General features: G+C 40.2%; 1 protein-coding gene across 3 annotated transcripts in view; it reads right to left on the reverse strand.

Annotated features, from left to right (window-relative positions):
* SYTL5 (synaptotagmin like 5) overlaps window positions 1-12,563 on the reverse strand; it is a 235,749-nt gene extending 223,186 nt beyond the window's left edge. For all 3 annotated transcript variants that reach the window (XM_079122865.1, XM_079122864.1, XM_079122862.1), the window contains exon 1: window positions 12,396-12,563. The gene's annotated coding sequence lies outside the window, so the exon portion shown is untranslated. The remainder of the gene's footprint in view (window positions 1-12,395) is intronic.
* Window positions 12,564-13,172: the final 609 nt, after the last annotated feature.

Below are 13,172 nucleotides of genomic sequence, written 5' to 3' on the forward strand. Positions count from 1 at the left end.
CTGATTTGGGCTGGGCTTGCTTCTGTATCTGTAGTTACTTCACATTCAGCTCACCTACATATCTAGGAGTCAAGTGGCTGTCAACCAATCTAAAATAGCTTCAGCTGGGACAACTATCATGACTTTGCTCTGCATCACATCTCTCCTCTTCCAGCAGGCTAGCCTTGGCACATTCTCTTAGAGTTGATGGAGAAGCAAGAACAGAAATAGAAATTTGCAAATATAAATGCTTTTTCATACATATACATGCATCATATCTGCTAGCTAATAGCTCATTCTAAATCACATGGTCAGCCTCAAAACTACAAAGTCACATGTCCAAAAGGCATGGTTGGGGTGGGGACAGTTGGGGTCCCAAGCATCATAACTATCTAATAACTTTAAATAAACCCTTCTCCTTAAACTAGGCAGAGGAAATTTGAGTATTTTCAACTAAGAAACTTAACCAATGTGGTCACATTGTTTCATAGGCAGAGGTTGAAATCCATAGATTTGGAAAAATTCAACCAAAAAATTCTGGGAAAATGAACTGTTCCCCAAGCAAATATACCTATGAAGAATTCCATGATTCTTTGGTCAACTCCAGTCCTCCCCTTTCCTGTTTTCCCTTCATTGCCCTGTTATCCCTTCCTGGACCTTATCTTTAGAATCTAAAGAAGCAGATTGATAGATATATGCTAACATATGCATTAAAAATTTTAGGAAAAAAATTCTAAGAGTTGCCTCTGAAGAGGGATACAAAGGCATAAAATGGACAGTAATCCTAATTTTCACTGTGTGCTCTTTAATGGTTGAATATTTTCCCTGTTACTTAATTATTCTTTGGCAAACAATTGGACAAAATATTGGAAATTAGATAAGCAAATAGGTCAATAATGAACATATTCCATGTGTACCCATTCATTTTGCTCTTTTCAGTGCTTAGGAACCATAGGGCTAGCCACAGTTAGTTACAGAAATTCATGCCATTGACCACAAATAAGACTGAATTATTCAATTAAAAATTCATTACCATCAATCCATACTGATGTAAATAAGTGATTGAACTGATGAATAAATAAATAAATAAGAGAGAAAAGACAAATCACCAGTGTGGAAAACTTCCAAATAACTTACGTGGACACTTCACCCTCAGGAAGTAGAACATAAGTCTTCATTCCTTTAGTATGAGCTATGCCTAGTGACTTGGTATGCAGAAGGGAAAGGGAGAGAAACTTTACAGTAGAGAAACCTGACAAACACTACCTGAGCCAGATGATCGAGGTAAATATTAACAGTGGTTGATAATGTTGACTGTATGCATTTTTGATATGGTATGGTGACAATGGTACTTCACCTCTGTGGTTTTCCTCCACAAAATACATAGCCACGGTCTAATATGAAAAACATTAGGCAAGTCCCAACAGGGGGACAATCTACAAAATATCTGAGCAGTACTCCTCAAAACTGTCAAGATCATCAATAAACCAGAAAAATCCGAGAAATTGTCACAGCCAAGAGGAACCTAAGAAGACACAAAAACCAAATGTATCATGGTATTCTGCATGGGATCCTGGAAAATAAAAAGGCCATTAGGTTAAAAAAATAAGGAAATATGAATTGTGTGGACTTTGCTTAATGATGATGTATCAATATTGCATCATTAGCAGTAACAAATATGCTGTATTGATATTAATAACAGAGTAAAATAGATACAAGGGCATGTAAGTTTGTACTATCTTCACAGTGTTTTTCTGTAAACCAAAACTGTTCCAAAAATGAAGTGTATAAGCTATCCACTACTAATTCTGGAAAAATAATTAAAATAATCAATCAAAGAATCAATCAGTAGCTATTGTGGAATATACAAATGGCACTATCTAAACACTGAATCAGGTTCGTATGCAGAAATTTCAAATAGGAGCCAGGTGTTTGTACAGCTCAGTGAACAGTCATTACAATATCTGTAGCTCAGTAATGAGCCCATTTGACAAGAGACGTAGAATGAATAAAGAAATGTATACCTGAACTGCATAACTGTACAGTGCTAGCTTCACTGTATGTTTGAGCAGTATTTTAATTTATGGGGCAGTCAGGAAAATACTTCTTTTTCCTTACACTTTAAGATCATGCTATCTCTGAGAGTAAGTGTTTTTAGTGAAGAGTTGGGAGGGGTGCATAGGCTCTGCTCACTACAATTCACCTAGGTGCAAAGGTCTTGAAAGCAGACAAGATTCAGGGAGCCAAAGCTCACCCTATGCTGTTGTATGGAAGCTGCTAGAGAGCTATTCTAAGATAGATCTTGGTGGGAAAATATGATGGAGAAGGGAGACTAATGAATCCAAGGGTAAGACTAATTCTTCTGAGAAGGATGCAGGATTTCCTAATAGAAGTACAGAAACTTACTTTCAGAGAGATGAAGAATAAGATTCTCTCAGAGAGAGGACCCATGAGGTGAGAACGGTCGAGAATGCCTCCCACATCTTGCATGAAGTGATGGAGTGAAGTGCCTTTTTTGTGGCTGTGGATTAGAATATATTTGGTATTTACTGTAAAATTATTTCTCTCATATATTCTAGTTTCCTTTGCCTTCCTTAAAGCAAAGTTCTCAACCACGGATCTGTGAACCCCCAAGGATATATGGACAGAATTGAGAAAGTTCATGAACTCGAATGGGAAAAAAAATTACATCCTTACATCATGAATCACTAACTGCAATTTAGTATTTCCTTCAATTATAAATGTAGACAAAAAAATAACAATAGTATTAGAAGCACCTAGGACCATCACCAATAGAAATCACAGATATTTTTATGTCGCATTATAGTTAACATAGATATCACAAAATATCTTTCATGCTCATTTCTAATATAAATTTTGAGTGGTCATTATGTCCTGTTGTTTAATAAGTTAATAAAGAAGTACTTTTATTACTATACCCAAGATTTGATTTGATTTTTTTAAGACTCTGATAACTGTAATTTTGGGGGTGGGGAGGGACTGGGGATTGAACCCAGGAGTGCTTTACCACTGACCTGTATTCCCTCTTTATTTTTCTGTTTTGAGACAGGCTTCGCTAAGTTGCTGAAGCTGGCTGAACTTATAATCCTCAGCCTCCTGAGTCTCTTGGATTACAGGCATGTGCCACTGTGCTTATAACTGTGTTTCAGTACAATTTGTTGCTTTGGTAATTTATTGTGTTTGATTTTGACATATTTAATCCACTATTCTGATGAGGAAGCCATAGGTTTCATCAACGTTTCCAAGGCACAAAAATATTTTAAAGTTTTTAACCTGGCCTAAAGTTTAAAATCTGGCACAATTTTACTGATTGGTGTGGTAGCATTGTTAAGGAAAGCAAGGAGTAGGGTTTGGGAATAATAAAGAGAAAGGTCATGTTATGACCTTATACCTGCCAATACACATCTGCACATGCATGCCATAAAAATGAGGAGGAATGCAGCCCACGAGTGCTGGGCTGGGACCAGCAGTGAAACAATAGTGGATTGTGAAGAGCAGAGAGCACTGGGCAGTTTCAGGAACCACAGGCAGGTAGACACAGGAGTAGAGAAGACACAGCAAACTGCTTTTTTCAACATGTACTAGAGGACATGACCCTTAAGGACAATAAAGAAAACTGAATCTTTTATCCTGCATTTCTGGTTGATTACAATATACTTGGTAACACAAAGTCGGGAAATGCATTACATGATGGAGGATACTGAATCTGAAAGCCATTAGTTCAGTGCGAGGACCACAGGAGGCTTTCACAGAGGCCTCCCTTTGTTAGTCCAGCATCTTCATCAGCAGTGGTTTCATTTTTTAAAAATTATACATTATCTGAAATGTACAAAAGAATCTCTATCACATTTAATAAGTTTATGAAGGATAATAATGGAGATTTTATGAACCCGTTACCAAATTCAAGACCTAGAACATTGCTAACACCAGTACCTTATCCCACCCATCTCCCCAGCACTAGTTTAAATTTGGGGTTTGCCTTGCCTTATAATTTATCAACTATACATGATTCCTAATGCTGTATTGTTTAGTGTTGTTTGTTTTTGAGCTTCATAAAAATGATACCAATTTGCACTCCCATTGACATGATATGAGTTTCTACTAATCCATATCAATACTTGATATTATCATATTTCATAATGTATTGCCTTTTCTTGTACCAGAAATTGAACCCAGAGGCACTTAACACTGAGCCACATCCACAGCCCTTTTTTTAGTCATAAATGGACACAATATCTTTTTATGTATTTATTTTTATGTGGTGCTGAGGATCAAACCCAGTGCCTCATACATGTGAGGCAAGTCCTCCACCACGGAGTTGCAGCCCCAGCCCTTATTTTTTTATGTTGAGACAGGGTCTTGCTAAGTTGCTGAAGCTGGCTTTGAACTTGTGACCCTCCTGTCTTGGTCTCCTGAGTTGCTGGGATTATAGGTGTGTGCCACTGCACCTGGCTGCACTGTCATCTATGTACACCAAAAATAATATGCTGCTTTGTCATATAAGGGACACAAAAGTATCAGCAAGTGCCAAAGTTTTGTCAGTACAATTTAATTCAAGGTTATACAGTCTTAACCTGGGTTCTCCTGGAATATAGAGCCTGAGACAAAGGTTTGCACGTAAGCAGTTTGTTTTAGGAAGTGATTCCAGGGGATAGAAGTAGAAAACTGGGGAAAAGGAAGAGGAAGAGAAAAATTAATATAGGAGTACATTTTTTAGTTTGCTCCAACAGTAGAAAACTAGGACTTAATCTTACCAATATCCTCTGAGAGTCTCATAGAAACAAACCGCTAAAATGCAATTGAGAATTATCTGGCCGAGTATGGAAGAAGGGAAAATCTGTCTCCAGCTCCCATCCCATATTAGCAAAGCATTGACTTGTGTCTTTAACTTCCTCATATTCCATAATGCACATGCATGAGTGCCAGACTCTTCCAACAGGCCTCCATGTTGAAATGTTAAAGCTCTGGGGTGGAAAAGTGAGATATTCACTGTGAGGCTCAAGCAAGGCACTCTTGGGTTGCACATGCATGAAACTGGTTACTGGACAAATGGCATGACTAAAAGGTGAACTACAAGAATGTGCAATGAGGCACACATGGTGTCCAGTAGGTATAGTAAATGTCAGAGATGAAACTTAAACATGTGTATCTATCACAGTTGAAATATTGGGGTTTGGGAACACAATGTGTAAACATGGTCCATTGCCTACCCAATATCCCTACATTCCCTCTCTGCTAAGAGAATGATAATTAATCCTAGTAGTGGACAAAGATTTCTAGAGTAGAGCTGGCACAGTGGCTCCATGGTGCCTCCTCAGGCCCCGATTTCTTCTTCTATCTTACTGTTCCAACATCTTCAATGCTAGCTTACATTCAGTAGGTCACTCCATGGTCCAAGATGGCTCCAGGTATTATGCCCGAATTGCAGACTAGCAGCAGAGAGAATCAAAAGGCCCTCCTCCCAACCAAGTCTACTTCCTTTAACCAGCCTTCCTAGAGGCACCAAACCAACACAAGTATCTCACTCGGGCAAGACCATGCCATAGGTTCACACCTGGGTACAAGAGATGCTAAATAACAGACTGCCAGAGGCCCTGCTTCCAGGAATAAAACTGGGATTCTGTCCCTAAGAAAGAAAGTGAGACTTGGTACTGGATGGCAACTAGAAGTCTCTGTCAGATGTAGCCATCCATCTGAGTTGGGGCAAGTTTTTAATCTACATATCAGTTTTCTGACTTGTAAAATGAAAATGACATTAACTCACAAAGTTGATATAACTAAATGAGCTGATACAAATAAAATTGCATGGTCCTTGGTATGCAGAAAATGCTTAATAAATGCTAGCTGGTTTGAACTCACTTTGGTGAGTCATCAGCATCAGGGCCTGGCATCAAGCCGAAGCTCAGATTAACTGATCTTATCAGTGTCCCTGAATTTATCAGGCTGGAGGGTGCTGGGTGCTGACTCACACCCACAACACAAGTAAGTGCTTAAAGCCAGAGTGGCGGTTTAGTAATTTACAATGAAAAATATAACTGTCGGGCAGACCAGACACCCTGACCAGGTTATCCTCTTCCTGAAGGCAATGAACATGTGGCACCCTAAGGTTGATTGCTGAGCATGAAATCAAAAGAAGCAAATTTTGTTACACAATTCAAATGTTTAATGGCATCAGGCCGTGATAACCTGTGATAGCCTTTGCAAGCAAGCTTGTCTTATCTGGTGGGTCAGGTATGCTCAGGAAAGAAACATGACAGGTTATCTCTTACCCTAGACAGGGCTACAAGGTGCACTATCAATTGCTGGCAAAACCCACCCAGAACGTGGAAAACGTGGAAAAGCCTCAAGGGTCAACTCAAAACACTATGGCATCAGTAAATCTATTCTGAATACAGACCCTGTACATGTGGCATAACTTTGGGAAAGTTGTAAGTAGGGAAGTACTTTAGCAAGATCCATTCTTTTAATCCAGTCCCAGAGTAAATGGAGTATCAAGAGACCTGATTATATCTTTGCTTAAAATATTTATTGGACTATGAATTCAATATGTTTTTGTGTTTAAAGCAGAAATAACTTAGAGATATACCGTTAAAATATATAATAATATATAAAACATAGATAAAATATCATGTAGAGATAAAACAGAACATTAATAATAATTAAAAAACAACATGAAATGCTTTAAATTGAGCAAGAAGAAAATGTAACATATCTACATATATGCACATGTAGACATATACATAAATGCTATGTATATGTATGTACATATGCATACATATATGTGTATGTATGTATATGCATATATATACACATACACATATATAGGCTACTAATATCCACAGAGGTGAATTTTACTAATTTAACAGTCAAAGAGCAAGCAGTATAGCTGGGCACAGTGGTACACGCCTATAATCCCAGCTGCTCAGGAGGCTGAGGCAGGAGGATCACAGGTTCAAAATCAGACTCAGCAAAAGCAAGGCACTAAGCACTCAGTGAGACCCTTTCTCTAAATAAAATACAAAATAGGGCTGGGAATGTGGTTCAGTGATGGAGTGCCCCTGAGTTCAATCCTTGGTACCAAAAAAAGAAAAAGAACAAGCTACATGTTTTCCTCATCTCCAGTTGTTTGGGGGAGGGGATACCACCTGATGTAGTTCATTGTGGTCTCCTGTGGAAATAACAAAGTGATTAAATGAGAAATAATTTTAAATCAGCATGTTCTGAGAAATTTCCAATGCCCCTTGTGATACACAATCTCTAGAATAGTTAATCCTTTAAAAAATCACATATGGGAAGCATACAACCGGTTTTATAAAATCATCTCTGAGCTAGGAGAAGAGCAAGCTGCAAATTAGCTCTGTGACTGAAGAATAAACATGAATAGAGACAAATGGGCTGGTATGTAGCCTCTGTATTCATCCATCTATATTTCTGTAAGAGATTAAAAGAAATCCCAATACTGCATTTTCTCTCATTTCCTCATCCTCTGTCCTATGGGCAGAAAAAAGTAATTGAGCTTGGCAAAAGAAAAATGTGATACTATTGCAATTAGAATAGCAAACATACAATGATGTGTGTAATGACATTGACTTGTCCAATACCACAAAGTGTCAAAATGTCAGAGATACATGGCTTGCAAACTATTATCCCAACACTATCCATATTGCACTGGGCACAGTGGTGCATGCCTATAATCCCAGCGGCTCAGGAGGCTGAGACAGGAGGATCCTGAGTTCAAAGCCAGCCCCAGCAAAAGTGAGGTGCTAAGCAACTCAGTGAGATCCTGTCTCGAAATAAAAAATGCAAAATAGGACTGGGGATGTGGCTCAATGGTCGAGTGCCCCTTAGTTCAATCCCTGGTACAAAAAAAAAAAAAAAAAAAAAAAAATCAATATTGCCTGGAAATTTGTTAAAAATGCAAATTCCTGGGCTCTACCCCAAACCTATGGGATCAGAAATTCTGGGACCAGACCCCAGCAATCTGCTTCTAAAAATTTCTCCATGGTGATTCCAATGCCTGCCAAAGCTTGAGAACCACTGAACCAGACTAGGCTACCTAAAGTACAATCTGTGAATGAGCAACATTAGCACCACTGGGAACTTGTTAAAACTGCAGAATCTCAGGTCCCACCTTGACTTCATAAATGAGAATCTGAATTTTAACAAGGATTCCAAGTGACTTGTATGCACAATAAAGCTTGAGAAGTGCCATACTTAACCAATAGTTCCTGTCATGTGCTGAATCATGTCCCTCAGATTTATATGTTGAATCCCAAACCCCCAGGATCTCAGAATGTGACTGTATTTGAAGACAGGATCTTTAAAAAGGTGACTAAGTGAAAATGAGATCATTAGGGTAGACCTTAATCTAATATGAGAGATGTCCTTATAAGAAAAGGAGGTCAGGACACAGACATGTACAAAGGGAAGATCTTGTGAGGACACAGACAGAAGGTGGCCACATACAAGTCAAGGAGAGAGACCTCAGAAGGAACCAACCCTGACAACACTTTGACCTTGGGTTTCTAATCTCCACCACTCTGGGGAAATAAATGTCTATTCTTTAAGTCCTCTAATATATAGCACTTTGTGTGGCAACCTTAGCAAATTAGTAATTTCAAAACTCAGGGGCATACTGGAATTATCTATGGAGTTTTAAAAAAACATTGCTACCTGAGCCTCATTCCCAGAGGTTCCAATTTAAGTGGTGTGAGAATAGACCCATAAATCTGGATTTTAAAAAGCCTTCCAGGTGATCTTTAATGTGTAACAAAGTTTGAAAACCACTGATAATCTACAGCAGTCCCTCAACCAGTAAGAAATCTAAGACATAGGACCCTACAACTGTTAAATTTCAATCTCTTGACATTGACTTATCTGATCTCCCAACCTGGCTCTTTCTGTAACTATTTGAGGACTCCTATTTACAAAGAGAAAGTTAAAAATCAAAACTGGCAATTACATATAATCTTTTCATATATCAACTTTCTAATTTGTTTGGAGTTTTTGTTTCATTTTGTTGTTATGCCACGGATCACCTTGAACCTTTTCCTCTTTGGTAGTAGATCTTCCTTAGTATAGGAGTAGAAAAGGCCCCCAAAGAAAATCTGTTGACCTATGTTGTCAGTACCCATTACTTCCCTTTAGGTTCTTCTTGCCCCCTCTGTTAAGTTGCTCTCAAGGCTCTTAGGATCCAAATTAATGATTCTTACGTTCTGTAAACCAGTATGGCAGGGCATAGGTGCCAAAACACTAATCAGTTATTTCTTACAAATCCCTTGCCACTTTTTCCATGTCCCTGTTAAGTTTTGAGCTCCCAAACTCAATAGTCCACTCAAAGAACAACTATTTACTAAATGCTTACTCCATTCTAAGGTCTGACTTATACTTAATATAAAGGAAACCATATGAGAATGTATGTGTGTGCACACACATGTACATATAGCTTCTAAAAGTTCCAGGAAATGAAGAGTGTGACTTACACTTGACATATTGGAAACCATATGAGATTACGTGTGTGTGCACATGTGTGTGTGCATGTAGTCTCTAAAAGTTAATAGACAATATTAGTCTGTTTTGCATTACCAGAATAAAATACCTGAGGCTGGGTAATTTTATAAGGAAAAGAGGTTTATTTAGTTTATAGTTCTGGAGGTTCAAGGTCAAGCATCTGATAATGACCTTTTTATTGGCAGCATCCTGAGGTGGCAAGAGACAGGCAGGGAGTGCACATACATATGTGTGCTGTGTCTGTCTTCTTATAAAGCCACCTGGAATCAATCATGGGGGCTCCATCCCAATGACCATCTAATCCTAATCACTTCCCAAAGGCCCCACCTCTGAACACCACAGTCAGATTAAGTTTCTACCCTCTTAACATTACACAATGATAATTAAAATTTCAACACATGAAGGCCTGGGGGACATATTCAAACTATGCCCAACCATAGCACATACTCTGCAAAAGTGATTATCTGACCTTAAAATACCATACACTTTAGAGGAAAATCTGTTCTGGATGTGCTTTTGCTACCTTGATTAATATTCAATATCTTATGTGGCCTAATCATTGTTATAAGTACAGATTCAAATAGACCTATTTTCATGACAGTCTAGCAGACTTTCTGGCTAGCTCTCTAAGGCCATTCCCAGCCTCCCTCTCCCTGACCACTTTTTCCACTGTAGAAGCTGAAAAGTCTGCTATTTTCCTAGCTTCCCTTGCCACTAAGAACAGCAATGTGACCCAGATCTGGTCAATGAGATAAAAGGGAGAATCTGTTAGGGAACTTTGGAGAAAGATATTTATTCTTTGATAAGAGAAAAAGTTGCCCAAGGGAAAATACTCTGCCCTTCTACTCTCTGTTTCCTGGGATTTTGTTGTTGTTCTTGTTGTTTGTTTTTTTTTAATAACAGTTTTTTGGTTTTTGTTTTTTTACTTATGTTTCCTGTCTTTGAATGTGGGGTGACAATATAATGTCTGGAGCTGTTGGAGCCATTTTGAAACCATGAGAGTAAGGCCCTGAACCCTGACACTGTGAGGCCATAATGATCAACTGATGTCAGCTACGCTGTTTACTAAAAACCCTATTGGTTGGTGTTTTTGTTACTTTCAATAAAGTCACAATAAATTCACAATTAATATGCAGATGTCAGAAAACTCTCATTTATTTAGAACACTGTAGTCTGAGGATCCACACTTTGAGTACCATTGAATTAAAAGGTTTAGAAGTGAAAAGAAATCTTGCCCAGATGGTATTCGAGGAATAGTAAACCTGGTCTGAACTGCCAAATTTATTTATTCATTCATTCATTTTTGAACGGACCACCTATTTTACTAGGGTCCAATGATATAAATCTGAATAAGACCCTACCCATCCCTTCAAAGAAATTTTACTATCCTGAGCAAAGCTAATGTCCCAAGATGGTAAGAGCTATGATAGAAGTATGTAGAGAAAAGAAGTTGTGATATCAGAGAGGTGGGAAACCTAACTCATTTTGGAGGGTCTTCTGGGGGAAGCATTGCAAAGATTCCACTTAACTCTAAAGAATTCTCCCTGTGACCTGACTAAAAATCTAAAATTTCATTAATTTTCTTCCCAGGATGGGGGAGGTTATCTTCTGTGATCAAAGATTATAAACCAAATGACAGTTCAGAAAGAGCAATTTATGATCAGGGTCTAATCAACTGCCAAAAAAGATTCCCTTGCCCATCTTTCTCCCACAAAGCAAGATAAAGACATGTTTTATTTGGTAGTAGTGTGGGGGGATATATTTCCCTCTCATATCAGCAGGGATATTTTCTAGAACAGAATAATTCTGTGTTGTGAATTAAAACCACCTGTTAACATTGCAGCAAACCACACAATATTGATTATAAAGCAATCAGTTGTCAACATGAACAAAAATTCACGTATTCCAGGAGGTTCTCTCCTCCTCCGATACTTTTAAGCAAAACACACACACACACACACACACACACACACCAGCAACAATTAGTGACTATTTAATGGTCAAAGAAACACTGCCATTTAAGGACAGGGAAAGGGGAAAACACCTCCTCCCCACATTGATTTTCTAAAATCAGTTAGTGTTAGCAAAACACACACACACACACACACACACACACACACACACACTAGTAAAAGGAAAACTAACATATAGGTTGGCATTGTTTAATCCTTATAAGACACAGAATAGATTATCATTGATTTTCTTGTAAGGGAAATAGAGGTTTTGAAAACAGAAAAAAACAAGACCAGCAGTAGTCTCCTAACATTTCCCTGAAATGCAATACGTTACAAATAAAATATTCAATCGAGTCCTTGAATTAACTGTTTCAACATGATCCTGGCGTTCACATGGATTGTGTCCCCGGTACATTTTGATTCTTTCAATGGTGACGAGATAGGTATGCAACAACTGCAGTTACCTTACAGCTCTGGCATGTCCTGAGCTGGGGAGGGCTATTCCAAGATCCCAACTCGGGCTACAGTAAAACATCTGCCACCTCGCCGAGAATGAAGAAACCGCCCTGGCAAAGGATCCCAGCTCAGCCCTGGAGCTCTCCTGTCCCCACCTCTAAGAATCACCCAGCAAGAAAGTGGGGGGAGGAGGGAAATACAAAACAAATCAAACATTCCTAGCCCCATAAACGTCGCATCTGAACATTTGAAGGTACCCGGGAAATTAAGAATATGGCTCCGGAGTTTGGCTTGTCTGGGGTGGAAGCATGAATTTGATATTCTCTGTTGCGTTTTTAAAATCTAACTTTCTGTCTCTGATGGAGAGAATCAGACCGTGGAAGCAAAGGCAGAGGCAGACTGGAAGACCTTCCTCCGCCGGTCCCTCTCCTCGGAGTCACCCAAACAGGAGGCATCAAAAGAGGAGAAACTTACCTGGTCCTCACCTAGACGGAAAGGCGGCTGATCCAGCTTCGGGAAGGGATCGGGGTGCTGCGGGGAACCGCTGAAGCTGGAGCAGAAATGCGGACCCCGGGAGGGAGGCGAAGTCCCGCTCCCAACCCAGGGGAGAGAAGTGACTCACGCGCTCGGCGCCCGCCTCTCGGCGCCCAGCGCCCCTCTCCTTCCCGCCCCCAGCAGGTACCGGGACCTAGCGCTGGGAGGCGGTCTCCTGTCGCCCCGATCCACAGGGCTCACTGCCCGACGCCCCCAGGCGGCGGCGCCAGAGCCTCGCCAGGCACAGGCAGCCCCTCCGAGACAACCTCCTGCAGCCACAAGACCAGACCCAGATTCTGGGTCCCTCTCTCCAGCCCCCAGCCACCCAGGTCCTGCCGTCCTCAGGCTATCCATCCGAAAGCAACACGCCTTTCAGTTGCCATCTACACACGACATCGGGTCAAGCTGGCTCCAGGATGTACCACCAGCCCTGCACAGCCTCCCACTCGCCCCCCATCCTCGGTGTCCCCCTAGTGATTGTGCCAGAACCCACCCAGCCCAGAGACAGGTGCAGCCTGCTCCTCAAGATCCCAGGCATATCCTCTTCCGTCGATGTTTCCTCTCCCCAGACCTTCCCTCTCCCGGGACCCTACCTTGCAGGGACCTTCCCCTTTGGTTATCTGACATGCTTTCCACCTGCCAGCTGGATATGGTGATGTCCAGAGTAAGAGTTCCTTTCACTTTGATAGGGCAAGAGGGTATAGTTTGGAGAGAAAG

The sequence above is a fragment of the Sciurus vulgaris genome (genome assembly GCF_902686455.1).
Source record: "Sciurus vulgaris genome assembly, chromosome: X".
NCBI classification, from domain to species: Eukaryota; Metazoa; Chordata; class Mammalia; order Rodentia; family Sciuridae; genus Sciurus; species Sciurus vulgaris.